This window comes from Leucoraja erinacea, chromosome 14 (genome assembly GCF_028641065.1).
Source record: "Leucoraja erinacea ecotype New England chromosome 14, Leri_hhj_1, whole genome shotgun sequence".
Taxonomy (NCBI): domain Eukaryota; kingdom Metazoa; phylum Chordata; class Chondrichthyes; order Rajiformes; family Rajidae; genus Leucoraja; species Leucoraja erinaceus.
This window is the reverse complement of record NC_073390.1, coordinates 37,555,786-37,573,992: the sequence shown is the minus strand read 5'-3', so window position 1 is coordinate 37,573,992 and position 18,207 is coordinate 37,555,786. Positions and strand designations below refer to the sequence as shown.

The window sequence follows — 18,207 nt, the reverse complement described above, 5'->3', positions numbered from 1 at the left end:
AGACCCCCCCTCCCTCCACCTCTCAGGACCCCAGTGTACTACAGAGATGCCTGAATTGAAATTAGCTCTGTCTGGCCTTGAAGCAGTTAATTGCAGGGAAGATGTGAATTACACGTCTCAACGTTTACCAGATGAAAAATTGCAACTATAAAGAAAGTGTCAGACATTTTTATGTTGCTCCAATTATACTCTACATGGGAACATCATTTTTTCTCCCAGTCTTTTAAAATACCAGCTTGGCAAACCTTAACCTGGACTGCTTAATTTAACTCGTCTCTTTTTGATGGTATCCAGAAAGGTGACTATACTTCTTCAACTGTTATATGCACAGGCGATTGATTCTTTGAGCATACGCGGGTATACTTCACTGTTATATCCTCAGGCGATTCATTGAGTATATGCGGCTATATACCTCTTCAACTGTTATGCACAGGCTATTCGTTGAGTATATGTGATTTTGCATTTGAAATGGGAAATTTAAAATACTTAGTATTTAAATTCAACATAGAATTGTTATGGCAATGGGGGAGGCCAGGTCATTCCAGATAGCAAACCCCATCTAATCCATTTATGAAGATGCAGATTGAATCTGTTTCCCCTAGGGTTGCCTGTATCTGGAATGAGCTGCAGAGGAAGCTATAGAAAGGATATAATCACGACTTTCAAAATATATTTGAACAGATATATGGTTAGGAGGGGTGTGGGCCAAACACAAGCAAATGGGACTAGCCCATAATGCTAACTTAGTTGGCATAGCCAGTTTGGGCCAAAGTGCCTGTTTCCATTCCTTGTGTAGCTCTATGACTCTTACAGGCAGTGAACTCCAGACTCTAATTACACATTTTCCCACTCCAGAGCCATGGTTCTTACAATCCACCTGACACACCAGGGCAATCTCCACCATTCAGTAGGATCACAGCCAACCTTTTCCTTCAGCTCCACCTTCCTGCCCTTAGCCCACCCCCTTGATTAGCGAGGGTGTCAGGGGTATAGGGACAAGGCAGGACCATGTGGTTGAAAGGGAAAGATAGATCAGCCATGATTGAATGGTGGAGTAGACTTGATTGGCCAAATGGCCTAATTGTGCTCCTACAACTTATGATTCCATTAATATTCCCCCCAAACTATCTGTCCCTGTCCTGAATATACTCAGTAGCTGAGGCTTCACAGCTCTCTTAAGTATGTATTTCCACGTAATCCCTCTAATCTGACTGAGGATATTTCTTCTAATTTTGAGCCTTATTTTCAGGCTACACCCTTGCAACATTGCCACAGACAGCTGTGGAGGCCAAGTCCTTGTCTTCTCCTTGTCCTTAAGGGGTTGGACAGGCTAGATGCAGGAACATTGTTCCCGATGTTGGGGAAGTCCAGAACAAGGGGTCACAGTTTAAGGATAAGGGGGAAATCTTTTAGGACTGAGATGAGAAAAATATTTTTCACACAGTGAGTGGTGAATCTCTGGAATTCTCTGCCACAGAAGGTAGTTGAGGCCAGTTCATCGGCTATATTTAAGAGGGAGTTAGATGTGGCCCTTGTGGCTAAAGGCATCAGGAGGTATGGAGAGAAGGCAGGTACAGGATACCGAGTTGGATGATCATATTGAATGGTGGCGCAGGGCCGAATGGCCTACTCCTGCAACTATTTTCTATGTTTCTAAGACATTGGGTATTTCTAAGGTGGAGTTTGATAGGTTCTTGTTCAGGAAGGGCATCAAAGGTTACATGGACAATGTGGTTGAGAGGAAAATAAATCAGCTGTCATTGAATGGTGGAGAAGACTCAATGGGCTGAATGGCATAATTCTACTCCTATGTCGTATGGTCTTATCCACTGGTTCTAGATATTCTAGTCAGGGAAACATCCTCACCCCACATCCAACCTAGGAGCTGTTAGAACAAGGTAGATACAAAATGCTGGAGTAATTCAGCGGGAGAGGCAGCATCTCTAGAGAGAAGGAATGGGTGACATTTTGGGTCAAGACCCTTCTTCAGACTGATGTCAGGGGAGTGGGAGGTACAGAGATAAAATATAGTCGGAGTCAGTAAGACTGGTGGGATAACTGGGGAAGGGATGGAGAGAGCGGGAAAACAAGGGCTACTTGAAGTTAGAGTAGTCAATATTCATACCGCTGGGATGTAAGCTGCGCAAGCAAAATATGAGGTGCAGTTCCTCCAATTTGCACTGGACCTCACTCTGACAATGGAGGAGGACCAGGACAGAAAGGTCAGATTGGGAATGGGAGGGGGAGTTAAAGTGCTGAGTAACCGGGAGATCAGGTTAGTTTTGGCGGACTGAGCGGAGGTGTTCAGCCAAACGATTGCCGAGCTTGGGCTCGCCAATATACAGGAGTCGACACCTGGAACAGCTGTTAGAACAATTTATCTTTGGATCATCTTTCATTTTTCTAAATTAAAGAAAGCACAGTCTGCATAATCTCTCCTCAAGGGTCTATTCCACTATCCCAGAAATCAATCTGGTGAACCTTTGTTGTACTCCTTTCTTAGGTCGTAGGACAAGCCCTACATGCAATATTCCAGGTGCAATCTCACATGGACCCTTCATTTATCTAGTAAGATATATTTACTCTTGACTCAAACTTTCTATCAATAAACGTATCATTACAATTAACTTCCTACGAGCTTAATGTACATGCAGATCAATTTTCAGACCTCCATGTCTTTATGAACACCAATGATATTGGATAATTAACCATTTAAACAAAGATGTGTGCCCTCAAAGTGAATCATCACAGAATGTTTCACCTTTTATTTAGCCCTGATGGTTCAGCATCTGATTCATCAGTTGATGATCCTCAAGCTCCCTTGAACACACTATCTTTCTTGTGTTCCCTGACACACCAAGGCCCTGCTTCCTGTCTTTCCTTGAAACTCACCTGCTTTTGTTTCTCATTCTTCCTTTAAATTCTTGAGGGCCTGTTTCCCATGCTCCCTTTAAATTTAGTGAGTTAAATTGAAAATGCATTATACTATATTTAAAAAAAAAATGAATTTAAAATGTTAGAGGTATGCTGGAGCGTTAATAGGAACAGTTTCTATGCTGGCATCTGGAAAAGCTGGACCACCAAAGTCCTTTGTTGACAGTTTAACAGAGTTTTACTTATAACCAATTTTTCTCTGGCAATATGTTTCACTTCACACTTCTCAGTATTAAATATCATCTGCAACATCTGCCCATTCAGCCAACCTATCTATGCCATCATGCAGTCTATTCCTGTCCTTCTTGCTAACCACACTACCAATCTTAGTGTCATCCACAAATTTGAAAATGTTATTGAAAGGTTGAATTGCACTAGAGAGGTTTGCAACCGCACACTTTTGTTCTGAATCCTCCATTGATGTGTGTGTTGTAATAGAAAATAGGTGCAGGAGTAGGCCATTCGGCCCTTCGAGCCAGCACCGCCATTCAATATGATCATGGCTGAACATCCAAAATCAGAGCCCCGCTCCTGCTTTTTCCCCAATATCCATTGATTCCTTTAGCCCTAAGAGCTAAATCTAACTTGAAAATATTCAGTGAATTGGCCTCCACTGCCTTCCGTGGCAGAGAATTCAACAGATTCACAACTCTCTGGGTGAAACAGTTGGGTTCCCATATGCAGTCCCATATGGACGTCTGGTGAGGTATCAGAGATAAATACTATTTTGAGATAATTTCTACCATAAGGATTATATCACACTATTGTTTGGAGGACCTTGCTGTGTATAAGAATGATTTTCCCATTTCCCACAATATCACATTTCCAAAATATTTCATTGGTTTTAAAGTGATTTAAGATAATCTGGGGTCATAAAGACAGGGATCTTGAACTGTTTTTGCAAATGGAAATTATTTCCTTCTTTATATTTAAAAAAGATTTCCTAAAATATATGAGAATCTCATTCTAACTCAATATAAGGTTAGTATTAATTAATTAAAAATAAAGATATTTCTATGTGTGGTTGTTCAAAATATGATGCATTTAAAATATCTATAATTGCATAACAGTAATCTTTACATTCATTAATCCTCCAAATTAGCTTACACTCTTTGCAAACAGTGGCAATTGCCAAATGAAAGAAAAGCCAAAACAGATAGTTTTGTTCATAACACATTTTGTGTACAATTTACAAGAAAAAAATAATCTTTGCCATTATCCTAGTTAGAAGGATTTTCATGCATTGTCAGTTTTTTTTATTAACTGACCTCATTTAGAACAGATAAAATAGGACATAGAATAGTACAGCACAAGAACAGGCTCCTTGCCTCACACTGTCTGTGCTGAACATGATGCCAAAGCCATCTTTTATCACAGAATCCCGATCCCTCAATTCCCTGCATTTCTATATTCCTATCCAAAAGTCTCATAAATATCATTATTGTAGCTGCCTCAACCACCAACCCCGGCAGCATGTTCCAGGCACTCACCACCCTCTATGTAAAAAAAATTGTTGCATACAACTCCTTTAAATGTTGCCCCTCTTACCTTAAAGCTATGCCATTTAGTATTTGATTTTTCCATCCTGGGATAAAAGGTTCTGACTGTCTACCTATCCATACCTCTCATGATTTTATCTTCAGTCACAACCTGCGACATTCCACAGAAAACAATTCAAGTCTATCCAACCTTGCCCTGTAGCAACTTCCCCCTAATCCAGGCAACATTCTGGTAAAGCTCCTCTGCATCCTTTTCAAAGCCTCTATATCCTTCCTGTAATGGGGGCACCAGAACTGCATGCAGCACTCCGAATGCGGCCTAACCAAAGTCCTATACAGCTGCATTATCATTATGACTTAATGACTCTTATACTCAATGCCCCGATCTATGAACGCAAGCACAACATATGCTTTCTTTACCTCTCCATCTACTTGTGTTTCCCCTTTTAGGGAGTGATGGCCTTGGATCCCAAGATCCCTCTGTACATCAATGCTGTTAAGGGTCATGCCATTAATATGTTCTTTCTTTCCATCACTGTTTGAGTATATGCAGGCATCCTAAGGAAAAGAGATAGCTCAACCTGAACAAAAATAACACTGACTAAATGCTTTAATGCCAGAACTCAATTTCATAGAGTCTGATTAATTAATTGTGCATGGCCGTCTCTCAATCAGGATTGATTCTTCGAAGTTGAGAGGTATGGAAAGGCAGGAGGGAGTAAAACAAACCATATAGCTATACTTGATAATGAAACGTTCTTTCTTTTGCTTATGGGTAGGAAGGAGCCTCCGATGCTGGTTAATTCCGAAGAGAGACACAAAATGCTGGAGTGACTCAGTGTGGGTCAGGCAGCATCTCTGGAGAAAGAAAAATAGGTGACGTTTCGGCTCGGAACCCTTCTTCAGAATCTGAAAAGTGCTGTTTCGGACGGTATAGTACTTTTATTCTCTGGGTTTGCTTGTGAAATAAATAAGGATTAAGGGAAGTTTTTATTGATTTGGAGAACCAAGGGCAGTCCATTAGCAGATGATCCATCCACTTCAGTTAACATTGGACAAACTTATTGCACTCTATGGCAGCCAAGGACATGGGAACAGATGAGGAAGAGGGTTTGACCTCAAGTCACAGTGTACCCAGCAGCAATGGGCAGCATTTCATGAGCTTACATGGCTGAGTTTCCTCTTGGCCTGTTGAATCATGACGAATATTAGATGCACTCTTTAAGCTTCACATTCATGTCTGCATTTCATCATGCCTGACATCACCACTGCCATGCAAATTAGAATTGCCGCCCCACTGTCTGGGAAAGTAAGCTCATAAATCAACCTTGCATAGTCGATGCATGATGGATATTATTTACTGAAATACATACTAGAGTTTAACTTTTTAGATTCTGCTCTAACTTTCAATGTCACAATGTGGCTTCTCTGTAAAAATGATCGGAGAGCATTTAACATGTGAAAGGACCTTTGTTTGGGGAAGAGCTTTCTATTCCTAACCTGGTTGGGCATTCTGAACAGATAATGCCTAATGGACTGGGGTTCAAAGACATCAATAATCAAAATTGGATGAAGGCTTCTTGAAAGTCAAGGATATAGTGACAGCTTCCTATTATTTTTTATCTCATCCTGCATTTCATTTCATCCTTCGCCAGCTGCCTCAAGTACATTTCCAGCAACTTTCCCGCCACTTTTCTTGCCACTAATTTAGCCTTGGTAGTCTTCCGGCTTTCCACGCCAATCTCATCCCTTCTTCAACAGAGTATATTCCAGTCTAACGCCAGTTCATTTTCCATTATTCAGGATTAAACCACACTGTCACCATCCCAATTAAGCACTTCAACACATTTCTCTAACCCTATTTCAAGTAAAGCTAACATCCATATTAAGCTGCCTTTTTGATCCATGACTTTGGTGGTCCCAAACTTTGTATATCAATAGTGCACCTGGCACTTCTCTCAAGGTTCATATGTGTCAATTTAGTCTCACTAGACCCTCTGCCACCCACGTATTCAGCCCTGGATTCTTTGACTCTGAACTGGCTGCCTCTGGCTGTCTTTCCATGTTTCTCTTGTGTTGCCTATTGGCAGTTCCCAGCAGCAAACAAAATTTCACTTCCTTATAAAAATCTAATTATCCACTTCCCATCCATTGCTCTTTTTTCCCCCCCTCTTTTTCTTCACTCGCTGCACAGGAGCCCAACAAATTTAAATATAATTTGCAATGCAGTATGAAAATGAACCTCCCACCATTTTTGGTGAGAAACCAGGAACCCAACTCTGAAAGGTCAGCCAGTGGGAGATATATGGAACATGGTTATGATTCAATGCCAGAGTGTACCCATTGTCCCTTAATCACACAATATAATGGCCTCATGGAATAAAATGGAAACCACCATTCTCATGCATCTATGGGGCTTGTTGCCTTTGGAAGTCCTGAGGTTTTACCGCTTCACATTGGCTACAAGCAGGGGTTAAAATATAGTCACTGCCCACCAGCTAGCTTTCACTGAGCTATATTTAATCTAGCACCTGCCACACACTGCTTCCCAGCTTCAGCATATTCCACAAAGATGTAATGACGTTATTTGCAAATACCGTGGTGATGTTGCATTTTGCAAGTCGCGGATATTTCAGGTTCAAATGCTGCAAATAACCAGGCACTGTGCGACTTGTTTGGTTAGTTGGGATTTAGATTTCTCCAACTTAACTTGGTCATAAAGTGGGCCAATTTCCACGTGAGAGCTTTAGCTTGTCCTTTCAGTGCAAGATCCAGAAATAGCCCAGAAGAATTAGATTGAGCACACAACACAGATATAGGCCATTCTGTCTAACTAGTCAATGTTGCCATTTATGCCCCATATAAGCATCCTTTACTTGGCAATAGTAGGATTTTTATGTCTCTTTTGTTAAAGTTTTGAGAGAACTCCCAGTATAAATTGACCACTAACTTTTGTGTATCTGATGTAGCACACACAGTATTTTTCCCATGTTGATAAACAGATAAAGTAGGGCAGGGCAGAAGTAAATAGCTGTTTGTTCTGTTGCTGGTGAATATTATTTCTTTAAAATGTTTTAGGACCTAACGGATTGGACTTCTACACCATCAGGCACCCAGAACAAAGTAAACCTGTTTGTAAAAGGCTACATTTTTATCCTCTGAACGCTCCATTTCCTCCCGCATCCCAAGGACATCCAGGTGTGTAGGTTAATTGGCCTCTGTAGCTTGCCCCTAGTGTGTAGGGAATGGGTACGAAAGTGGGATAACACAGAGCTAGTGTGAACGAGTGATCGATGGTCGGCATGGACTCAGTGAACCGAATACAGCTGTTTCCATGCTGTATCTCTAAAACTAAACACAGCAATCTAAGTAGATATTTGGATGCAGCACTGAGGAATGCAGCACTGTCAAAGGTGCTTTCAGATAAGATGTTAAATCAAAGCTGTGCAGTTGAATGCAAAACATTTCACACTACATCCCCAAAGTAAACTAACCAATTTCTCCCCTGTATCCTGACCAATATTTATCCTTAGCCGGACCTTACTAAAATAGATCATCTCATTGTTGCCCCGTTGTCATTTGAGGAAGGTAGCTAGGTGCTGCATTTCCTATGTTATAGCAGTGACTACAATTCAGGCTTGCTTCACAGGCTGTAAAATAGTACAAAATTGCAAGTCTTTCCATTTAACAAACTATTTATCATATTTCCTTTTAAAATATCTTTCAGAAGCACAATTCTGATTGCTTTAGTTTTCTGTGATCTGTGGGGAACGGAATCAATACACATCAAACGTGTAAAAAGGTATAACATTCTTTGTTAAAGATGAAATCTTTGTAACTTGATATGCAGATGCCATAATATATTCTAAACTTTAAAGTGTTATAACAATTGAATCTTTTATTTTGCAAATTACCCTATGAATCTCTAATGTGATCTATTGCAGGAAAATTATGATTTTTGTTGAGAATGGGGCCTAGGTTCCAGTTTGTTTCTTATGCTGTCTAATATTAATTCTCATTGTTTAGGATCGATTCAATAACTTTTAGTTGTACAAGAGTGGGCAAGAAATGATTGTGCAATATCAATATTGTGGAATAGTTTCAACGTCTAAGTAAATAGCATAATTATCAATAGACAATAGACATTGATGAAATGCATAACTATTCATTTTGTTAAATGTGAATACATTTTTTAATTATTTTTTTAAATATATGCGCCACAATTCTCAGCTGATGAATCAGTGCTCCTGCATGTTGAAGTTGAACAAACTTGGAAGAGACACTGAGAGAGGAACAAGGGCACAGAAAGTGCTTTGCCGAGGGCTTCAATGTCTGTCAACAAAAGTGCCTTGGTAATGCTAGTATTTGCTGAGTTAGCCAAGGCTCAAAGGGTAAAGGTGCTCAACTAGATCTGTAGTAGGGAGTGAGCAACACAGGTGGTAAACCTACTTGAACTCAACATCACCAATCTATCTGTAGCAGATGCATTGGCCCATGATAGCAATGGTAGAAGTGGACACCCTGGTTCTTGTGAAGACAATGTCCTGTCTTCACACCAATGACATCCTCTGGAAAGCTGGACAGTGCTGTGGTGATAAATTCAAATAATTGTGGCAATGTATGGGTGTTAAAAAATGAACAAATGTATAAAGGGAGTGAGACAGATGAATGTCACCAGAAGAAGTCATATGTTTTTTTAGACTTAACCAAAGTAGGTGCAAGTACACGAAGGTCTAGGATAGGCTTACAGTACATTCTTGTCAGTACAGGAACTTACAGGAATTGATTAAGCACATGAGTGCATACTCCACTAATTATATCAAGAGAGTCAAGAGAATGTTTATTTGTCATATGTACCAACAATGGAAACATGACATTCACATTTCAAGCAGCTTAACAGATCCAGTACACATAGTTATATATAATAATAAAAAATCAAATAAATTAATTAGCACAATGCTAATGATAGATAGATATAGATAGATATGCCATTTATTGTCACTATACATGTACAATGAAATTAAAAGCTGCTCGTACTCAGTGCATACATATAATTTAGTACAGAAAACAAGAAACAGAAAACAAAAACAGAAGGGAGAAGGGGGGGGGGGGGGGGGGGGGGGGGAAAGGTGCACAATTCTGCGGCGCTATATACATATATACAGATGGAAGTCCGGGTGTTGGGCTGTGAAGTCAGTGCATGTGTGAATTTGAATGAAGAGTAGTTATAATTTTCGGAAAACAACTATTCCTGACCTGCAGGGCAGTTGAACAGGAGGGATTATATTATTTCAGTAGCAGAGGTTTAGCTCAAAACAAAAGGCAACAATGAGTTCTAAATATTTTTAACATGAGGTATTCACGAAGGAACGGCAGAGGGATAGCATTGATTAAGGAGAATACTACTCTGCTGGAGAGAGGTGATATCTTGAAATGTTCAAGGACAGAACAAAGGTTCAATATACTTCTGCGATCTTTCAGTAGACTTCTAATTTATGGAAGAGCAAACTTGCAGAGAAACATAAGAGACTGGGCAAAGACTGGGATAGCAAGACAAAAGTGGTAAGAAGGGGAAGGGTTCCTGATGTATATTGAAGAGAAGGTTACACAGAAAAGCTGGAGAAACTCAGCGGGTGCAGCAGCATCTATGGAGCGAAGGAAATAGGCAACGTTTCGGGCCGAAACCCTTCTTCAGTATATTGAAGAGAGTTTTTTTGGTCAGTATGTTTCTAGCCCAACAAAGAAGGTGGCATTTTGGACGGGGTTCTGGAAGACGAGCAGGCCAATTATCAGTGGGGGAAGATCCCAGGAACAATGAGCATAATACCATCACATCCAGAATAAATATTAAAAAGGATATAGATGATTCCAAGATTAAAAATGTAGTCAATTGAGGAGGTACCAATTTCAACACAACCAAGAATAGATCTGGCCCGGGTAATTTAGAATCATTGCTTGGCAGGTAAGACTGCAATGGGATGCCTTCAAAGTGGAAATGTTTCAGCTGCATTGTGGATACTTTTTGATGAGGAGAAAGGCTAGGAAAACTAAAGCCAGAGCTCCCTGGAAAATGAAAAAGGCAGAGGGTAAAATAGCCCATCCATGTGATAACCAGGTTGATTATATGAAATCTAGAAGGAAAATTAAAAAAACAAAGGAGGCAAGGAGAGAGCATCCAGAAGACTGGCAGCAAGTATAAAAGGACATTGCAAGAATATTCGGTAGGTATGTGAACAGGTGAGGTTTATAAGAGGAGAATTGATTAATGTAGGTAGAATGCATGACTGAGGTGTTAATTGAGTCTCAGTAAATGAAGGTGCAACTGAGATTCTGGATGGGGCATAAACTGACTACAGAGAAAGTGATAGATGGTTACCTGTTCAAATAGACATATCCTGGGTTGCTCGGGAAGTAAGGGAGGAAATTAAACAAGAACTGTCCATAATAGACAATAGACAATAGGTGCAGGAGTCCGCCATTCGAGCCAGCACTGCCATTCAATGTGATCATGGCTGATCATCCACAATCAGTACCCCATTGCTGCCTTCTCCTCATATCCCCTGACTCCATTATCTTTAAGTGCTCTATCTAACTCTCTCTTGAAAACATCCAGAGAACCAGTCTCCACCGCCTTCTGAGGCAGATAATTCCAGACACTCACAACTCTCTGTGTGAAAAAGTTTTTCCTCATCTCCGTTCTAAATGGCTTACCCCTTATTCTTAAACTGTGGCCCCTGGTTCTGGACTCCCCCAACATCAGGAACATGTTTCCTGCCTCTAGCGTGTCCAACCCCTTAATCCCTTACATCTCTGAGAATAACAATAACTGAATATGTTTCAATAAGATCCCCTCTCGTCCTTCTCAATTCCAGAGTATACAAGTCCAGCCGCTCCATTCTATCAACATATGACAGTCCTGCCATCCTGGGAATCAACCTGGTGAAACTACGCTGCACTCCCTCAATAACAATAATGCCCTTCCTTAACTTTGGAGACCAAAACTGCACATACTATTCCAGGTGTGGTCTCACTAGGGCTCTGTACAACTCCAGAAGGACCTCTTTGCTCCTACACTCAACTCCTCTTGTTATGAAGGCCAACATGCTATTAAATTTATTCGCTGCCTGCTGTACCTGCATGCTTACTTTCAGTGACTGATGAACAAGGACCCCCCAGATCCCCTTGTACTTCCCCTTTTCCCAACAACACAATTTGGATAATAATCTGCCTTCCTGTTTTTGCCACCAAAGTGGATAACCTCACATTTATCCACATTAAACTGCATCTGCCATGCATCTGCCCACTCACCCAACCTGTCCCAGTCACCCTGCATCCTCATAGCATCCTCTTCACAGTTCAGACTGCCATCCAGCTTTGTGCCATCTGCAAATTTGCTAATGTTACTTTTAATCCCTTCATCATGATCATTAATATATATTGTAAATAGCTACGGCCCAGCACCGAGCCTTGCGGAGCTCCACTAGTCATTGCCTGCCATTCTGGAAGGAAACCCGTTAATCGATACTCTTTGTTTCTTGTCTGCCAACCAATTTTCTATCCATGTCAGCATCCTACCCCAATACCATGTGCTCTAATTTTGCTCACTAATTTCCTATGTGGGACCTTATCAAATGCTTTCTGAAAGTTCAGGTACAATACATCCACTGGCTCTCCCTTGTCCCTTTTCCTAGTTATATCCTCAAAAATCTTCCAACATCTACAGGTTCAACGGGGATGTCCAAGGATTAGTGCACAGCAAATGTTATATCTTATTCAGAAAAAAAAGGATAAATGGTAACTGTAGGTCAGTTAGTTTAGCCTCAGTGGGAGCAGTGTACAAGAAACAATATTCATGGACAGAACTGACAAGTCAATTGTGATAAATATGGATTGATTAGATAAGTACAGTATTGTCAAATATTGTTTAAAATATGAAAAAATATTTTTAATATTGTTTTAATATTCAGTAAATTATGTAAATTATGCCTATCTGTCGATAATGTTTTTTTTAGGATTGAAGAGCAATTTGCTGTTGAAGAGGTTTACATGGACTTTCAGAAGGTACTTGGTAAGATGCCAAATAATAATAGGTATGCCATCAATATCATAAGCTATGGATTAAATGGGTGTAAACATTGATGAAATAATAGGAATCTGACAATAGTAATTGAAACATGTTTTTCAGACTAAAGAAAAGTGTACAGTGGTTACTATAGTAATGTGTAACCAAAATTTGAACGGATATAGAAAACACAATTTACAGATTTGCAGGTGACATTATGCTGGAGATTTAATGTAATGAAATGAGGAAGTAATCTACTTCAAAGAGAAGTATACAATGCTAGAGATTCAATTGTAGCTGTAAAAAAAGATCTGGATGCATGTCCAAATGAAAATAACACGATAATAATATCACAATACGATTATGAAAATAATAAGAATGTGAAGAAGGTGATGATACTGGGCCTAGCTGGATTGCTTATGCATGGAGAGATATGGACTTGATTGACCAAATGGCCTATTTCCATGTTGTTGTTACATCTCTGAGAATAACAATAACTGAAGATTGTGTCTGTTACAACGCTAATGCATCAGTCCTTCTTTACAGCCAACAAAGTAAATTTGGAGCACAATAGCATCCACAAATATGTTACTTGGTTAATTTTAAGTTGTGCATCTTCTCTCTATTTTTCTAACTTTAAACGTAAGTAAATTCAACTAACACTCCCCCGCCCCACCCCCACTCCGCACCTTTCCTCCACTCGAGTTGCACGATTCACCACACTGTTTCCCTCCTGAGATCACACCTTGTCTAGCCAACAATAGGACACCTCCCTGCCTGAGGTCATTTGTTGCTGGCCCTGATTGGTCCAGGTCTTCGGGGATCTGCCCGAGATTCAGGGACAGTTTCTTCCCAACTGTTATCAGGCAACTGAATCAGTCAATTGCTGAACTACTATCTACCTCATTGATGTCCCTTGGACTATCCTTTGCTGGCTTCACCGTGCACTAAATGTTATTCCCTTATCATGTATCTATACACTGTAAATGGATTGATTGTAATCATGTATTGTCTTTCTGCTGACTGGTTATCATGCACCAAAATGCTTTTCACTGTACTCGGTACATGTGACAATAAACTAAACTGAACTTTCCTCGCCTCCAGCTCATCATCCCTCCATCTCTCCCCACCCCCCCCCGTCTCCTACTTTCAACCTGAAGGAGGGTCACCTATCCTTTTCTTCCACAGATGCTGCCTAACCCGTTCAGTCACTCCAGCACTTTGTGTCTATCTTCAGTTTCTTCTTTCTCTGCACATCATTAATGAAGAAATACAAAGAGCATATAGGATTCACACTCGTACCCTGACAATCAAGAAGGCAGAAAGCAAACACAGTATTTTATCCTTTTGTTAGATGGTTTTAGCAAAGATACTAGGGAATAGTACTGAGGAGCACAATAACTGTATGAGATTTTGGAAGAGGTCCATTCAGGGTTAACTTACTCTTACTAAGCACTGGTGTCTCTGTGGTTAGTGCAAGAGCAGCAAATGCTGCTTTTAGCTTTCCCGACAGCTTATTGGAACTGGAGAGTTTCCATGGAGGAAATTGGATCACAAAGTGTCACATTCTTGCCTTATTTGTGATTCAAATTCTACGAAAATAAAATGTAATTAAAATCGCGGACGTTCTGCATGGATGGGAGTGAACAATTTCCCTCCTGGATTCTTGATGCAGAGTTGAGATGTACAAATCCCAGATGTTAAGTCCGCAAGCTCCCGCGGTAGAGCTCTCGAAGTTGGCCTCCAGGAAAGGCCGCCAACTCCTCGATGTTAGGCTGCAGTGCGGACGGAGATACGATATGGAAAAAAATCTCCGGTGAGGTAAGAGATTAGAAAAGGATTCCCCCAACCCACACCCCCACATAAAACAAGCTAAAGAACATTAAAAACATACATTTAACACATACAAACAAACAGCAAAGAAGGAAGGGACAGACAAATTATTGGCAAGGCACTCAGTGGCGATGTATATGACGATGAATATTGTGTATCTAGATATCACTTTTGTGATTTTCATGGACGATGTACGATTCATGCCACTTGTGGGTCAGCCATGCAGAGTTACGCCTTTGCTGCAACATGGAGCTGCTTTTAGTTTAGTTTGGAGATACAGCGTGGAAACGGGCCCTTTGGCCCACACTAGCACTATCCTCGAGACAATTTACAATTTTACAGAAGCCAATTAACCTACAAACCTATACATCTTTGGAATGTGGGAGGAAATTGGAGCACCTGGAGAAAACCCACGTGGTCACGGTGAGAATGTGCAAACTCCATACTGCCAGCACCCATAGTCAGAATCGAACCCGGGTCTCTGGTGGTGTAAGGTGGCAACTCTACCGCTGTGCCACTGTGCTTCATCACTCTTAAAGGGCAGATTTCTTTTGCCACCGGGAACTAAACTGAGTAATTGAGTAATTTACTTGTCAGGCACAACCTCTAGTTCCCCTGTTAACTTCAACACCCTCCTCTCTCCACCCCTCCCCAGTAGCATCACTGAGCTCCCAAATCCTCCCAAACAATCTCCACCGGGTGGCGCCAGCAATGGCTGCCTCGCCAACAGTCTGCCTGTCCCTTCCTTCTTTGTTGTATAATTGTATGTTGAATGCATGTTTTTAGTGTTATTTAGCTTGTTTTATGCAGGGGGTGGGGGGGAAGGAGTTGGGGGAAACCCTTTCTAATATCTTACCTCGACGGAGATGCAATTTTTTTCTGGATCGGATCTCCTTCCGCACTGCGGCCTAACATCGAGGAGCTGGCGGCCTTTCCTGGAGACCGGCTTCGAGAGCTCCACCGTGACAGCCTGGGGACTTACCATCGTGGAGCCCGCGATCCCTTTGCCAGGGATCGACCTCTGAGCTCCACCGGGGGAGCCTGTGGACTTAACATCACCGAGCTCGCAGTCTCTGGTCAGAGACCGACTTCGGGAACTCCAAGCCGCAAGAGCTTCAATTGCCGCGACACGGGGGCTTTGACTGCCGGCTGCGGGAGCTTCGATCGCCCCGACTGTGGATGGTTCAACTGCCTCGACCGCGGGAGAATAAAAGGGCAAGAAGATTAGACTTTATTGCCTTCCATCACAGTGAGGAACATGGGGAATCCGTTGTGGTGAATGTTTATGTTGACTTTTATGTCGTTGTGTGTCTTGGTGCTTTTTGTTTAGTATGGCTGTATGGTAATTTGAATTTCACTGTACCTTAATTGGTACATGTGACAATAAACTGGCCTTGAAATCTTCAATCTCAAATCTGAATTCCACGACACCACCACTCCACCGTCACTCATCAATCTTAACTGGACCATGTAGACTCTACAAAGGTAGATCGGACATTGAGTATCCTTATGTGTGTGAGTCATCTCCTGACAACTCCAATCCTTTGCCCAGGGGCAGCACAGTGGTGCAGCAGGGGCGTATACAAATAAACTGTATTGTATTGTATTGTATTGCACTGTGGTGCAACGGTAGAGTTGTAGCCTTGCAGCGCCAGTGTCCAAGTACGATCCTGACAACAGGTGCTGTCGGGAGTTTGTATGTTCTTCCTGTGACTGCATGGTTTTTCTCTGAGTGCTCCAGTTTCCTCCTACACTCCAAAGACGTACAGGTTTGCCGGTTAATTGACTTCGGTAAGATAATTGTAAATTGCCCCCAATGTGTTGGATACTGCTAGTGTACGGGGTGATCCCTGCTCAGCGCGGACTCGGTGGGCCAAAGGGCCTGTTTCTGTGCTGTATCTCTAAAGTCTAAACTTAAGTCTAATGTTTTCTGCTTTCTACAAGATCTACAATTATCTGAATTCTCTCAATTTTTGAGGATGAGTGCAGTTCCAAAATTCCTTGAAAAATCGCAATTTTTAAGAAACGTTTAGACAGGTACATGGATAGGGTAGGTTTAGAGGGATATGGGCCAAATGCAGGTAAGTGGGACTAGTGTAGATGGGCATGTTGGTCGGTGTGGGCAAGTTGGGCCAAAGGGCCTGTTTCCAAGCTGTAAGCCTCTATGGCTCCAACTGCCCACCCGCTCCCTGGCTGAATAAGGAAAGACTGAGAACCAAATAATGGAAGTCAGCTCTCAACATTTACCCCAGAAATTATTTAACAATAGGACCTGATGATATTTGGAGAATTTACCTGGAGTGAAGATCGATACAATTAGATTACTAGTTAATGAACCAAACATTTTCTCCACTCAGTTTTAAATGGCTGAACTTTTATACTGATATTGTGAACCTGGGTCTAGTCTTGACTGCAAGGGGAGCAACTTTCCCCTGATGTTCATCCTGTAGAGTCCAGTATGAACTTTGAAATGAAATGAAATGCGTTTATTGTCATTGCACAACAACTGTACAACAAAATTCCATTGCATCTCCTTCGGTGTGTACATAGAAGACACAGAATAAAAGATTTAAAAAGAACAAGACACAACAGCCATTGACTCACATATACATCAGATCAGTAAAGAAAATAATATATTGGTATTATATAAAATATTTAAAAAGAATATTGCGCATTATCTTGCACCCCAAATTATATTGTGTTCTCTGTTATAGTTAAGTGTTAGTGTAACTTTCAATTAGATTTCCTCTCATTTTTCTAAACTCCATAGAATTCAGGCTGTGTCTACTCAACCTCTCTTCATGTGGAAAATCTATCATCCCTGGAACCAACATCGGGAATCTTCGGTGCATTCCCTCAACGGCGAGTATATTATTTTTCAGGGAAGAGATCAAAACTGTGTGCACAGTATTCTAGGTACGGAATCATCAAGGCCCCACATAATTGCAGTAAGACATTTTTCTTCTGCACTAAAAATCTTCTCATAATAAAGGCACACATATTATTTGCCATCCATCTGCTCACTCCACTCGTATATTAGCTTCCTGTGATTGGTATACAAGAGCACTGAAGTTGTTTGGAACATCAATAATAGTCTATCTCTCACCTGTTTAAAAAATACTTTACTGTTTTTTGACTAGAATAAGGGAAAAGCTGATGGGAAAATGAGTCAAATGGGAACTTGACCTGTCTCCAAACTGTTCTGTGATGTCATGTTTAACGCTCACGTGCGGTGCTCAGGTTAATTAGTCTATCCTCGCTCCAATTTGAGATACATTCATCTTATACATCAGTTGGGGGAAAATAAGATGTATCCACGCTTCTTGGATATATTATGTCCGTATATAAGATCAATTCAGTTTGAAGGGTGAGAATACATTAAGTGCTTTCTGGGGGTTTTAACCTGTTCACTCGACTAAGTGATGTATGTGTATGTGTATGTTTTTTTTTTAGAAAGATAGAGAATGAAGGAACAGTGTTTTTCAACATGAGGGAATGCTAGTCTGAGTGTGTGTGTTTTAGAGACACAGAGAGTGCAGGAACTGTGTGTTTTCCCCACACAGTGGTAGAGTTGCTGCCTCGTAGCGCCAGAGACACAGGTTCGATCCTGACTACGGCCAGTGTCCGGATGGAGTTTGTACGTTTTCCCCGTGACCTGCTTGGGTTTTCCCCGATGGCTCCGGTTTCCTCCCACACTCCAAAGACATACAGGTTTTTGTAAAAATTATAAATTGTTCCTAATGTGTAATATAGAGCTAGTGTATGGGTGATCGATGGTCGGCATAGACTCGCTGAAAGGCCTGTATCCATGCTGTATCTCTCAACTAAAGTAAACAAAATAATCTGTGCATGTGTGTGTACATGTATGTGTGCGAGTAC

General features: G+C 41.1%; 1 protein-coding gene and 1 long non-coding RNA gene across 6 annotated transcripts in view; one reads left to right on the top strand and one right to left on the bottom strand.

Annotated features, from left to right (window-relative positions):
* Window positions 1-18,207, bottom strand: part of ppp2r3a (protein phosphatase 2, regulatory subunit B'', alpha) — a 261,434-nt gene that overhangs the window by 39,757 nt on the left and 203,470 nt on the right. The gene's annotated exons all lie outside the window — the stretch shown is intronic.
* LOC129703586 (uncharacterized) lies at window positions 164-18,040 on the top strand. 2 transcript variants are annotated; one of them, XR_008724588.1, is made up of 5 exons: window positions 164-298; window positions 5,213-5,364; window positions 8,161-8,235; window positions 12,446-12,501; window positions 17,099-18,040. It is a non-coding gene; the product is annotated as an uncharacterized LOC129703586 (long non-coding RNA). The 2 variants fall into 2 exon arrangements; XR_008724587.1 differs by lacking the exon at window positions 17,099-18,040 and adding an exon at window positions 13,684-13,868.